Source organism: Apodemus sylvaticus, chromosome 7, assembly GCF_947179515.1.
Source record: "Apodemus sylvaticus chromosome 7, mApoSyl1.1, whole genome shotgun sequence".
NCBI classification, from domain to species: domain Eukaryota; kingdom Metazoa; phylum Chordata; class Mammalia; order Rodentia; family Muridae; genus Apodemus; species Apodemus sylvaticus.
This window is the reverse complement of record NC_067478.1, coordinates 86,247,763-86,262,168: the sequence shown is the minus strand read 5'-3', so window position 1 is coordinate 86,262,168 and position 14,406 is coordinate 86,247,763. Positions and strand designations below refer to the sequence as shown.

The following is a 14,406-nucleotide window of genomic DNA, read 5'->3' as shown; positions in this document are numbered from 1 at the left end:
ACTTCGTGGGCCACTAACCCAGTCACCAAATGTTCCACGCAGTCTGGGCAAAGAGGGTCCCCTTCTGGCTTTCTTATTCCTGAAAAACCTGCATTACTCTTCTTTCTGGGCTCCTGGGTTAGAAATCTCAAAGTTATTCCAACCCTCCCTGCTCCTTCACATGCTGGTACCCATCTGTCTGCAGGGTCTGCTGTGCCTCGGAGATGTCATTCAAGTTCCCCCTTCCCCTTGCCACCACCCCCGCTCAGCCCTCAACCTCTCTTTCAGCATAAGACTCCTTGGCCCAAGAATCTTCAACAACTCCCCCAGCCTGCTGCAGTCGGCTGAGTCTTTCTTCCCTTTGTCAGGTCAGGGACTTCTCAGATTCAACTAAGTCTGTGCTCCTCCGGTAGAACCCTTGGGGTGGACGCACCTTCTTCACCTGCCCTGTCCAGTCTGCCCACTCCCCCGTTCCCTCTCCCCCTGCTCTGCTTGTACAGCTCCTGCTCACTCTCCTTCCAGTAAAGCCTTCCTGTCCCTGAGCCCCTGCGGACTCCAGCATGCACACATCTGCACATAGCATCCATCCATACGCACACATTAACGATCAAGATGCCATTTTCAGGCACAACAGGTGCCTGAAATGCTTTCCACCCAAATCCTATATGGGCAGAAAGAAGGGCTGATGGACCCCTGCCGAGCTAAGGGACTCTGAACACCCGGGGATGCATGCAAGTAAAAAGGGTACCCAGCCATCCCTGTTTCTGAAAGCAAATGCTACCCACGTGCAGGGAGGAAGCTGAAGTCTGAAACTGTCATTGGGTCCTGTCACAGGACAGAGTATGGGACATTGTAGAGCCCCCAGGGACCTCAGTCCTCGTTTGTAAAGACCCAAATGCTCCTACCTAAGTCACAGGGCAGCCAGGTGATTGAGTGAAATGAGCAGAATTCTCAGCCAATACAATATTAAATTGATTCTCTCCTTCCTTCCCGTAATTTAGACAGCCTGACTCTGTGGTATTGGTTTTTTATTTTTTTTTTTTTTTGGTTTTTTTTTTAATCAGATTTGTTTAACATAAGGTGTCCTTTATTTTAGGTAGCAAAATGGTATCATTAAGTAGCGTACCATTCTTACATCCCCATTACGAACGGAGCCAGGTTACAGGGGCTGAAAGGCCGGCCCTGCACCGTTGGAGGAGGGAGATTGTGAACAGGTGTCAGGCGACAGCTTTGCCCCTCGGGGATCCACTGTCTGGGTAGGGACACATGCAAGGACAGATCAGTTCTCAACACCAGGCAGGACTAGTAGCTGACCCAGCCCGGAGGGAAAGAGGGGGAGGGGCCACACAGGGAACACCTCCTAGACGCCCAACCTTAACCACCAACTCCCTTGGCAGCGGCCATACAAAGCAGAGCCCGCCCAGGGCTTACAGGTGAGGAAAGCAAGTCTTAGAGAAAGGTGAGGCTGCTCTGCCAAGGTCTTACAGCATAAGCTGGGAGGGGCTTTCCAGGCAGCCCAGAGCAGGAGAGCACACAGGACTGCAAACCAAAGTCTGAGGCAAGTGTAGCTCTCTGAGCTTCAGTTCCTGTGGGTCAACCAGTAGGACTCTCAGCTGCGGGCAGACACAGCAAATGCCACTGAGGCTGAAGCGCGCCTCCTGTGCAGTATTCGGAGGTCTGCAGAAGTCTGTCACTCAGAAGGGACATAGCACATTCTGTGGGAGAACAAGCATGCCTCTTCCAGGCACAAAGCACAGCTGACCCTCATACCAGACCCTGGCCTCCTGCTGGGCTTTCTGTTCCATCGAGGCCTGGTCCCCTTCTTCCTATCTCTGGGGACTGAAGTCCCTAGGGAGCATGTGGAGTCCTCAGATCTCCTGCATCTCCTCCAGAAGAATCCACTTCCCTCTGTCATGCAAAAGTTCCCTCTGCATTCTAAGGGAGCAAGGACTGGAAAGCTTTAGAACAAACTTTCAGAGCCACCAGGAAAGCTTCAGTCAAGATTGAGGAGTCTAGAGGAGAAAGGGGGGGGACATGAAAACCCAACTCCCCCCTCCATCAAACCCACTCGCTCCCCCCTTGCTAGAACCAACCCTGCCTCCAGGTCTTAGACAGGTCCAGGAAAAAGGGGGTGGAGCTGGAGACAGACAGGAGGCTGCTGGGCAAGCCCAGGCCACAAGAAATGAACATAATCTGGAAAATTAAACAAACCCAGACACTGTAACGTGTGCATATTAGATTAACTCTCTAAAAGGTCGTGACCTTGAGGAACTCATCCAGCCAGTGAGGAAAATAATAAACCTGATTAACGATGAGGCAGGAGCCACGGCCTCCGCAAATAAAGCCGGCCAGAGGAGGCCGGATGGAATTCCAGGGGCTTCCTTCCCAGGCAGGGCTGGAACACAGCCGACCCCTCAGCCCCTTGCCACCACTAGGTCACTCCAGGACTAAGCAAGACTGGATTGCTCCCTCCCGAGCCACACCCCTGCAGCTCTGCCCCAGGGGATCCAAGGCTAGCTTTTCCAGGTGCTCCCGAAAGGGCCACTACCACCAGAGGACCCACGGGAGCCAAAAAGAAGGTAGTTCTCTTTGTCCCTCTCAGGGTTCAATCTTCTTGGCCAATCCTTAGCCCTCCTGCCCTGGTCTCAAGAGAGACCTACTTGCCAGGCACAGTGGCCAGGCCCAGCCAGAGTTCCCCTCCTCTTTCCAGACAACCCAGGCCCCTGGGAGACATGCCCAGAAGAGCCACTGGAGGGAGGCAGGGAGGTGGCACCGCGTGGCATCACCAGACAACAGCACCAGGAGGAAGATGGCAGGCAGCATCAAGTACAGATGCCAAGAACCATACAGCCCAAGGTCCAAGAGGGGACCAGCTCAGCCTGCATAGCCTGGTCACTGCCAGGCAACCTGGCCGGCGGGCCCTGTCTATCCCTTCGGTCGCGCCTCCCCCCCACCCCAAAGCCCTGGGCCAACTCTCCCCAGGCTCCACCTCCTCCCTCACTTTCCTCAGCTCCAGGGAGCCGGGGGAGGGAGGCACAGGTGCTCTTGGCGCCTTGGACAAACCCCCTGTCCCAGCAGTTACCAGGGCGCCTTCCACCCCAAGCTAGGTCAGAACCACTCCGGCTCTGCCGGGTCCTCACTAAAGAACATCTCCTGAGCTCCCCTCCCCCTCCACCTATCCCCTTCCCCCTCCAGCGCCCAGTGCAGGTCTCCAGAGTTTTTCCCTCACTTCCCACTCGGGTGAACTAGGGTGGGATAGCTAAGAGACCCGATAATCGCAAGAAGGAGGGTCATTTCTGATAGGACGCTGGCTTGGCCCAAAGCAAGACTGCGTGCAGGGTTGGGGGTGTGGTGGTGGCCGGAGTCCAGGGCCCCGAGCAGGGGTGGTCAAGACAGATGGCAAAGAGGGAAGGGGGAAGGGGGCTCAGAAGCCGAGCTGGTCTGAAGGAGGACTGTGGCGGGGAAGAGCGGCCCGTAGGAGAAGCCGAGGGTGACGAGGCGGGGTAGAATCGCCAGTGTCGGGAAGGGGCCGTCATCCCTGCAGGGGGCAGAGGCTGGGCTGGGAGTTGGACTGGGAAGAGGGAGGATCACAACGGGAGGACCGAAGCGGAGGAGAGGAGGCGCAGGGGGAAGCAGGCAGGGATGGAGACTAGAGGAAGTACGGAGCAAGGTGGCGGGGGCTCAGCGGAGAATCCGGGGTCGCAGGCATCAGAGTGCAGGGGACTGGGCAGCTGGAGGCGGGAGCGGGGCCAGGCAGGGTGCGGGCCGCGGCCGGGAGGGAGCTAGCGGCGGAGACGTCAGAAGTCGGGGTGCGGCGCAGCCCCGGGAGGCGAGGGGGGACAGCGCAGGGCGCGGGCCGGGGGCGGCGCGGGGGCTGCTGCCCTTACCTGGGCGGCTCCGCACTCCGGTGCCGAGCGGGGGACCCGACGTTGCTCGGCCGGCGGCCCGGCTGTTGTTTTCCCCTTTTTTTTTTTTTCCTTTTTTTTTTCTTCCGCAGCGGCGGCGGCGGCGGCTCCAGCTCGATCCGCCAGCAGCCGAAGGCAGAGTCTGTGTCCGGCTGCGAGCGAGCCGGGAGCGGGCAGCGCGGGAGGCGCGCGGAGAGGCGCTGGGGCGCCGCCCGGCGGGCAGCGAGGGAACTGCGGCGGTCCCGCACGCGGCCGGCCGGGGAGGGGGCGTCCCTTCGGGGCCGCGGGCCGCCGGTGTCTCTGCTCTCTGGCGGGGCCTTTAGCTGGGGACCCGGACCTAGGTAGCCGGGCAGTGGGGCAGTGGGGGCCGGAAAAGCCCGGGCCAAACTTGCAGCTTCCCTGATCCGACCGATCGGGAGACGGCGGGCCGGGGGTGGGGGGCTCCGGGTGGGCGCTGCAGAGGACTGACCCCCCCCCCCCAAGTGAGGAGCTGGGGCACACACTCCACCACCCAGCGCCAAGGGGCAGCCCTCCCGGGTCCGCAGGAGTTATTAGCTTGGCTTGCTTGGGTGGGCGAAGGGCGACTCCTGGTGGCGTTTTAGGGGCCAGAGCTAGGGATGAGGCGTAGAGACTACGGCCTCCTCCGTGGTGCTGGTGGCGTGGAGCTGGGCGAAGCTTTGCTTTAGCAAGGCCAGATAGACCTCAGTGTTTCAGAAGGCCGAAGAACCACAGCTCACATTTGATAGTCCACCGATCTATGCACACAGACCAACACCTGGGAGAAGTTGTCACTTTATTCTACACACAGGAGCAGGGGCACGACCTAGAGAGAACCAAGCTTCTTGGTTTGAGGTTCAGGGATAATTTGACTACATCATAGCTTTCAAAGGGAGGCTAGAAAAGGAGAGGTCAGAGGAACGGGGACAAGTGTCTTCCTAAAACCAATTAGGTCCTCATTTCAAATCCAGAGCCTCAGCCTTAGACAAACCCAGAAACCATCTAAGCCAATCTCCCAATCTTCTCCCCTTTTGCCCTCGCACTTGGCCAACCACCTGCTTACCCTAAAGTCTCCGAGAAGGGGTTGTTCTAGACATATGTGGTTGGTTCTTGGGGCAATCTACACGTGCTGCAGGATATTTGTTGACACTCCCTATGCCACGCCAGGAGGGCAGAAAGGCTGGGCCAGGCCTGAGTTACCTGCTGGGGGGAGGTGTGAGGTTACAAGAGCCTGTTCTCTCTCCCTCCTCCTCCCCAGACTGGGCTTTATGAGTGCTTTCTTGGCACAGGACCCACCATACCAGACAGGAGTTTTCCTGTTGGATAGGACTCCATTTCTTCAGTCCGGTATTAAAAACAAAAAAACAAAAAACAAAAACAAAAAAACAAAAACAAAAAAACATTTACCCTGTGTCAAGACTACACCATTTAGCTGGGCAGTGGTGGCACACACCTTTAATCCCAGCACTTGGGAGGCAGAGACAGGCGGATTTCAAGGCCAGCCTGGTCTACAGAGTGAGTTCCAGGACAGCCAGGGCTATACAGAGAAACCCTGCCTTGAAAAACCAGAGGGAGAGCAGGGAGGAGGGAGAGGGAGAGGAAGAGGGAGAGGGAGAGAGAGAAGGGTCTTCAGCACAGTTCCACAGGTAACCTGTGGCCTTGTGAAAACTCCGGTCTCTTCACTTCCTAGGAGGGTAGATTGTCTCTGCCCCTAGAAGCAAGGAGACCTTGCAAACGAGTGCCAGAAAAGCCCACTTTCATATTCTTACTTAGGTATTCCCTAGCCACTGCCCCGTCTCCCTGCTCCCCCAGCTAGGAGGAGGACACGAGTCCCTCAACACTGGACTCCCTCTCTATTCCCCACAGCCAGTGCCACTTGTCCAGATTCAACCCCACGCAAGGTAACTTCTAGAAACAGGAAGTTCATTCCAGATCACCTCTGGAGAGTAGGGAGAGATCAGACAACAAGAGCTGCCTCCCATCTTGAATGGTAAAAGCAGAGGAGATGAGAAATGGGGCCTCTTGCCTGAAGCATCACTCACAGCCAGTTCCCCCATGCTGGGCTAGTCAGACAGAACTCTGTGTACCTGGCCATCTTGATTAGCCGGTGGATCCAAGTTGCTGGAGCCTGTGTAAGTTTGTTCTCTAGTGTTTATTTTTAGCTCTTTCACTCTTTGCATTGCCCTCAGGTATAGCCACAAAGAGAAGTGCTCGCTCTGAATTACAGCTACCCTATCTATCCCAGAAGCACCTATGAAAGTTCAATAGGAGTTGGTGACGATCTTCCTGCAAAAAAAAAAAAATGGGGTCAACTGAGACACACACCACCACCCCCACCACCACTCACACCCCACCCTACCCCTCACCCTCCACCCCCACAACCAAGTAGCTTGTCCACACATCACCTGTAGCTCTCTCTTGGGAACTGTACCAACCATTTCCAACTGGTTCCAGGTTTGAGGGACTGTCTCCCTTCAGTCTTTCCTCAATCAACTGTCAGACGGATGTCAGGAACTCAATCTACCTGGCTTTCTACTGACCTAATGGAACCCACAAGGTGAAGTTGAGTCCAACCTGCCTCAGCACAGATCAAAGGTCAGAGGTTGCTGCTACCCCATCTTCCACCTCTCCCCACAGCGTGCTTCGTTGGTACTAAAGCTCTTCGAAGCTGGGAAATCCGCTCTACTGTCGGAGTGATTGTCTCAGTCCTCAGTTCCTCATACAGTGGGTATAGCGCCTGTGCCTGTAATTAGTAAGTAGAGGAAAGAAGAGCAATGCAAAATCACCCTTGGCTGTACAGCTAAGTGTGAGTCCGAGTTTGGGCTACGTGAATCCCTGTCCCAAAACAAAACCACAAAGCACCTAACTTCTCTGCTCACCCAATTTTATGCCACTGGGCCTTAGAATTCTGCCTGGAACTCCACATAGATACACAAGTGCATTGGATAGTCTGTGTGTGTGTGTGTGTGTGTGTGTGTGTGTACCTGTTGGTGTGCACATGTGCAGTTACCATTTCTCCATCCCCACTAGTATATTCTTACCATTCAAATCTTTTAAGAATCATCCCTTCTAGAAGCTTCTCCGACCTTGCTATCTAATCCCTCCCAGCAGAACTAATGTCTCATGCGGTCTTCTCTTGTACTCGTTAGGGTTTATGCTCACTTATTTGTTCCCTGTCTGCTCTAATAGCCTGTGAACTTGTTCTCCCTTATTTATATTTTAGCTTCTCCCCTCTTTGGATTTTACCTCAGCAGTTATAGCCACGAAGCAGAATTTTTTGTCCTCAGTAGGAGGTGGTGGGTTCTCCTGTCTCCGACTAAGCTCTTGTCTTGTCCCCACTTCCAAGAATGAGGTAGGAAGACAGCAGAGAGTGAACAAACAAGAGGAAGTTATGTACATGGGAGTGGCCATTGGAATACAGGATCGAGGGTCTCCACACAGGAGTGACAGGGTCAAACTCCCCGTTGATAGCTGAAGACCAACCAAGAAGTTGCCAAGAGGCTCCAGGAAGCCCTTGGGATGCCAACTGAGAACAGTCCTCTAGAGACTCAATGTGTGGAAAGAGAGTTTTGGAGTGACAGCAGAACAGAAGGTCAGGTGAGTCTCTAGAGAAGGAGTCTTGAAGGGGTCTGTCTCTGGGGGATCTTAAGGGCAAAAGCACTTCCCTCCTTTCTTCTCCTATCACAGGTTTGACAACAGACAGCCCAGGCACCTGAATGGCCAATAAAGGCCTGATTGGTTGGCTGTGTGTATGCAAATAAGGCATAGAATGAAGACCAATTGGGCCAGGGATCCCAACTCTTCCTCACCACAAAGGGAAGCAGCTAGGCTGTCAAAAGCTTACAGCAGGACAGTTTGCACCTGGGGTGGGCAGTGAGGGGGTCTTGATTCTCTTCCTTGCTACTGAGCATCTTCATGTCTGTTTCAGTTGCTGTCACCTTTGTCCGGGGTCGTCTAATTGTGGATGAGTGCTGCCCATTGCTGGTTCTGATTATCAACCATCTCTGAAGAGCCACTCGGCACTGCCTGCTCCCTGGTCTTTGCTGCTTAAGCTTCAGCTACCAACTGCACCAGGGAAGCTCTGAGCTGGGGACTGCTCCTGCAAGTCCTAACATATCACTATCCTATCAAATATATCTGCAGTGTCTACCCCACAATGCTGGTAAAGGGTTGTTACAAGCTCACTGATAATATAAGCTGTACAGAATAAGGGTTAGTGTGTGTGTGTGTGTGTGTGTGTGTGTGTGTGTGTGTGTGTGGTGTTACAATTCTCTGTAATCCCAGCACTCTGGGAGGCAGAGGCAGGCGGATTTCTGAGTTCGAGGCCAGCCTGGTCTACAGAGTGAGTTCCAGGACAGCCAGGGCTACACAGAGAAACCCTGTCTCGTGGGGGGGTGGGGGGGGGGAAGCAAATCAAAAGAAAGAAAGAAAGAAAGAAAGAAAGAAAGAAAGAAAGAAAGAAAGAAAGAAAGAAAGAAAGAAAGGAAGGAAGGAAGGAAGGAAGGAAGGAAGGAAGGAAGGAAGGAAGGGTCAGGGTCAGATAAAAATTATCTACCCGACAACCATGACATGATGGGCACATACTGTCAAAGGACAAACACGTGTGGCACGTCAGGTGGACACACACAGTTCCCAAGCCTCATGCCACCCCCTTGTTCAGCCAAGCTAGCTGCAAAGGCTCCACAGGGTGTTGAAGAGCTTCTTCCCCCTCTTGGTAGTTGTCAGGGTGGCGCCCCTCCCCCTCCCCCTCCCCCCAGCACCTCTTATCTCCATTTCATTAGCCTGGGCATAGATTGCTGCCCTCACCGAAATGAAAATGAAAATCTGGATTGTGCTCCACGAGTGTCCGAGTGACTCAGCTCTGCAGCTCCCTCCCGCCCCCCCCCCCCCCGTGCCCAGCGTGAGACCCTGACTTACCCCCCACTATGCATGCCTCAGTTTCCACTTCCCACTCAGTGACAGAGAAAAAAACTGTCACATCCATTAATTCTTCAAGAAAGCCATGGGACTGTCCAGTAGTTCAGAGTTCATACTGCTCTTCCAGAGGACCCCAGTTCAATCCCCAGCATCCGCTTCAATTCCAGGGGCATCTGAGACCCCTGGCCTCCTCGAGCACCTTCAGTTGCACATGCCTGCACACACACACACACACACACACACACACACTTTAAACTTTTTAATCTCTTGCCAGAATCTGAAGCAAAACAGAAGCAGAAGCAGGGAGGATCCGTGGATTGCCCCGTGGATCCGTGGATTGCCCCGTGGCATTGGTCACCAGGCGCTGCAGATATTTGCTGTGCTGTGCTCCGCATGCAGCTGACGAGGGAGCATAGTGTTGGCTAGTTACCTCCTTGCAAAGACTCAGAAAACAAGGAAAATGTAAAGGGCTCAGGAAATACACACTTAAAGACTCAGGAAGTTCCCAAAATGTAAAAGATTCATGCACTTTGCCCTGGATCATCATAGCAGTTGCATGAAGAGGAGACTCTGACAGGCTACACTGACCACACGTTTGTTGTTCAGCAAGCTGCAGCAACACAATTTCATGAGTCAACACTCCTGAGGTGGGAATAAGGGTGATGCCTCTGTCTTTGTGCTGCCCATGCTTGCATAAGTACTCCTAACAAACTCACTGGGTCACTAAGCTAGATCTGGGCAGAATCATTTCTTCATCCCGTCTGGGGAGAATAGATGTTTTTGTGTCTGAGAGTCTTTAGCATCTGGTGCTGCAGGTAAATCTCAGAATTCCCATCTGCACAGTGGCTGGAGGCCCACTCCACACCTGGGCTGGGAAAGGGGTGGCATCCATCTAGTTCCACTGTCAAAGGAGTCCTCTGTCACAGCACCCCCTTCTGATGTGGTGTCCCTCCCCGTTTGCTTCCTGAGGCTGGCCATTCTGCCACATTAGAGAAATAAATCACCCAGGAAGGAAGGGATGGATCTGGGCTGAGTGTCAGGCTGCACAGCTTTGGTCTCAGGAAGGAAGCCCACTACCTAGAGAGAGCTGGGCACGAATCACAACAAGAAAGGGTGATGGTCTTAGCTCAGATGGGGTAAATGCGAGCTTCATCTCTGGGGCAGACATTGTCTTCTCTCTTCATCCCCAAGAGTGAGAGCTCAGACTGCACACTTGACCAGGACCAGGGGGCGAGAGGATAGAGAGCTGGCAGCAGTACTGGGAGCAAAGCTTGTCATGGAGCAGAGGCCAGCATTGAGCAAAGGGTCTGCCATCCCCACGCAATGACCTGCCTGCCCCAGGATATCGACAATAAGAGAGCAGTTCCTTATTATCCCCAGAGAGGTGCATCTTGAATTTATGCAGGGTACAGTTTTGTCTGAATGGCAGCATTAAGTCATTGTGTAAAAGCATCTGGAAGTGTCACAGGGCTGATAGGAGGTTATATGAAGGTTTGTTGATTTTTAACTGCGCATAGAGGGCTAAAGATATAACTCACCTGGTCGAATGCTTGTCTAACGTGTACATAGCCCTGGATTTGATTCCCAACACTACATAAATCAGGCATGGCGGTATATGTCTATAATCCCAACACTTTGGAGATAGATGGAGGATCAGGAGCTCAAAGCCAAGCGTCTTCATCTTAAAAAAACAAAAGTGTTTGTATGCATATATTTGTATATATTGTATGTGTGTGTGTGTGTGTGTGTGTGTGTGTCTATTTTATATTCCACATGTGCATTTTTCTACATGCTTGTATATGTCAACAGAATGCTGGCCAGTCCTTTTGGTCAGCTCAATAGGTCAATTATCCACTGGGCACTTTCTGTCTGCCAGGTCAGATACCAGGCACTCTAGGGGGTAGAAAGAAACACTGGGCATGATTTCTGCTCTCAGAAAACATAATCTGGTGTAATACCCTAAAGAAATGAGAACAGCAAAGGAAAAGGTAGGATTCCTGCTCACACTGGGCCAGGTTCCTATTCATCCCAGCTGAACCAAGGACCACTGGACAGCTCGGTGACAGGCAGAGCCTGGCTTTGAAATACTAAGAGACGCCTCACCAGCTAGCTGGTCTTGCAACAAAAGCTTCACACTGTGTGTTATAGAGTCTAGTACCCAATCAGTCCCACTCCTGTTCTTCCAGATTCCGGGGGCAGGGGCGGGGGGGGGGGGGAGTGACTCAATTTTCAAAGAATTTAATTACCTGAATTTGGAAAAGACCAATGTCGCATTCAAATATTTAAAATCTTCTCCATCAGACACCAAACCAGGACCAATAAATCAAAGCCAAAGAGGGGCTGCTTTTAGCTCAAATAAGAAAGAATTTATGAGTTGCCTAGGAGGATAATGAGCTCCCCAGCACTGGGAGTATACAAGCAGATGGATGGCCATCTGCCAGGACCGCCGCAGGAACAGGGTATTCCAGTGAACTTCGAGGAGGCACTAGGCATCTTCCGTCTCTGAACTCTTGGATTCCCAGTCTCTCCTTCTCTGGAGACTAAAGGGAATATGAATTCTTTGGGGAATATGACACCTTTTGTTGGAAGACATTAAAAACTTCCCTATGGTCCTGGCTTAGATTCCCAGCAACCTTTTCTCCCAGAACCACCTGGAGCAACCTGTTTGTGTATTTGAGTCTTGTTTTTAGGTACACGGGTACTCTTCCTTAAGTACAGTGAAGATGCTCAATACCAGAGAATGCAATAATTACCTAAGTGCTCTATTGACCAAAGCAGTAGTATTGACAAACTCAAGTGTTACCAGGAAAATAGCATTAATTGCCTTGTTGAGAAAGATCACATATCCACAAGAGAGGATGGCAGTTCTAAAATAAGGCCAGTGTTTGTTTTTAAAATGTTGCTTTACGGGACTGGAGAGATGGCTCAGTCAGTAAAGTGTTTGCCCTGTAAACATGGGGACCTAAGTTAAATCCCCAGAACCCATGCCAAAAATAAAATTTGGCTGTGGTTGGCACTGGAAAGGTGGAAATGGTTGGATCCTTGGTCTTCTTGGCCAACTGGTCTACCCAAATCAGCAATCAACTTCAGGGAGAGAACCTATTTCAGAAAGACAAGGTAGAGGGTGATGGAGATAGATACCCAGTGTTGACCTCTGACCTTTGTACATGTACATACACATGACAGATTAATGAATAAATAGTAAAAGGATATCTTCCAATACCCTCATGGATACACACTGAGGAATGAACATAGCAGATGAGAGGAAAATGAGCATGGTATCTCAACATGTCCCATCCATAGGCTTTTGAGCGAAGCTTAACACACACAATAAGACCTCATTCCTCCAAGACAGATAAGTCCCAGATGTCTCTCAACTTCAGATGGCACACATTGCTTTTGAAATGCAGACTAAGCCCACCGCATGGTTGTCTTACACACTTGGTTGAGGCCTGGAAAGATGGTTTGGCTGTTAAGAGCTTAGGAACACTTTCTGCTCTTGCAAAGGACCAAGTTCAATTCTCAAAGCGTATCATAACTTCAGATGCAGAAGGATCTGCTGCCCTCTTCTGGACTCTGCAGGCACCTGCACTCATGTGCACATACCTACACATAAACACACTTACACATAATTTAAAAATCTTACAAACTAGGTGTAGGGAGAAAAAACCCTGAACACTGACCTGAAACATAAGAGCAAAAATAGCTATCCAATACAGCAAAAATACCTACACAAATTTAATAGTCAAAACAGAAATCAGGCCTCCTCTCTCTGAAGCTCTAGAGACAAGATGATTGTCCAGTGGTGAGGTGAGACCTGTTTTGTAGTATAACGTAGTTGGAGGAAGTGGCTGGAGGGAGGGGCGTTTATTGCATAGGGAGATCAACTCTGGGCTTTGCTTACAACCTGTGTGCATGCATGTGTGCATGTGTGCATGCATAGGTGTGTGCACGTATGTAGGCTGCAGAGACACAACACAGTCAATGGGGAAGAACTTGCAGTACAAGTATGAGGGCTGGAGATGGTATTGAGAACCCATGTAAATTCTTCAGACAGTGGTGGAGAGCCTGTAATCCCAGATTCCATGAGAGACAGGGATCTCTGAAGCACCCTGGCTAGACAGTGCTGAGCCCCAGCTTCAGTGAGAGACCCCACCAATCAGAGAGAAGAGAAATGAAGGGAGATACCTTGGGCTCTCACACACATGTGCACGTGGACACATGTATGCAAACATGCACGCACACACATGCAGACATGAAAATATAAGGGTTTTTCACTTGTCATTATGTAAGCACAAATCCATTTCTCTGTTCATCTCTGTGCTGGACCCAAACTAAAGTCATCTGAGAGAAGGGAACCTTTATTAAGAAATGCTTCCATAAAACTGGCCTCAGGCAAGCCTATGTGGCATTGTCTTAATTAGTAATTGACATGGGAGGGCCCAGCCCACTGGAAGTCATGCCGTCTCTGGGCTGGAGTTTCTGGGCTCTACAAGAAAGCAAGCTGGGCAAGTCAGTGAGCAGCACCCCTCCATGGCCTCTGCATCAGCTCCTGCCTCCAGGTTTCAGTCCTGTTTGAGCTCCTATCCTGACGTCCTACAGTGATGGACTACAATGTGGAGGATTAAGCTAAATAAACCCCTTCCTCCCCAACTTGCCTCTGCTCAAGGTGTTTCACCCTAACAACAGCCACTGTGACTAGGACAATCTAACTTCTTACATCCACAGCTCTGCACTTTACTGAATGCATTCACAGACACCGCCATATTTGTTCCCCCACCCATCTCCACAGTAGGGAAGTACCCTGCTCAGTAAACTCCAAGCCTTGAAGTGGCATTTTCTTCCTTTAGATGAGAATGGTCTGCTTGCAAGTCAGTTCTGCTTGAACAAGCAGCTTGAACGGTGCACACGCAGGACCCGGCAGGCAGAGCGCTGCATGGGACCAAGCTGCACCACTGAATGACCTGAAAGACCAACCCCGGCTCCTGAAGGACCCTGACCCTTTTCTTGAGGCTGAGCCATCTCTCCTTCTTCACCTGGTGCCAGAGGAGATCGAGACCATCTGCTGAGACCATCTTTGAGGCAAGACAAACGCAGGGAAACCTAAACAGCTGGAAAGCTACCTGCACTGTTGGGGTAAAACTACAGGGCAAATCGACCAAAAGCGAAACGTTCAGCAGCACTCTGTTATAGCTTTCTTCATTTATGCTTTATTTTATGCTTGTGCCTGGCTTCCGGATTTCACCTTGGTAATTTAAGAGACCATACTTGGAAGATAATCTCCAGGATGATGCATACCACCTGTGTTGTTTGTTGTTGTTCAAAGACACACACTAAGTCCAAACGGAACCATGCTGTGCTTACCAGAGCAAACAGTTGGCATTTAATAAATGCTAGGTAATAAAAATAGATGAAGTACTTCCATCACAGTTGCTGTAGAGGTTTGTTAAGCACAATGTAAACAAGCCACTGTCTCCTGTCTGGACTACTACGCATTAAGGTCCCTTTCTCTGGGCCATCATGAAAAACATGGCTCCGATGACTACAAGAACATGAAGATGCTGAAGGCGTGTCTCACTAATACCACGGTGAAAGGAACCAGAAAGAG

General features: G+C 51.4%; 1 protein-coding gene across 1 annotated transcript in view; it reads right to left on the bottom strand.

The window, feature by feature from the left end:
• The window catches only part of Grik4 (glutamate ionotropic receptor kainate type subunit 4), a 436,861-nt gene extending 432,921 nt beyond the window's left edge, over window positions 1–3,940 (bottom strand). Inside the window, exon 1 of the mRNA XM_052188602.1 lies at window positions 3,867–3,940. The gene's annotated coding sequence lies outside the window, so the exon portion shown is untranslated. The remainder of the gene's footprint in view (window positions 1–3,866) is intronic.
• Between the last annotated feature and the right edge of the window lie 10,466 nt (window positions 3,941–14,406).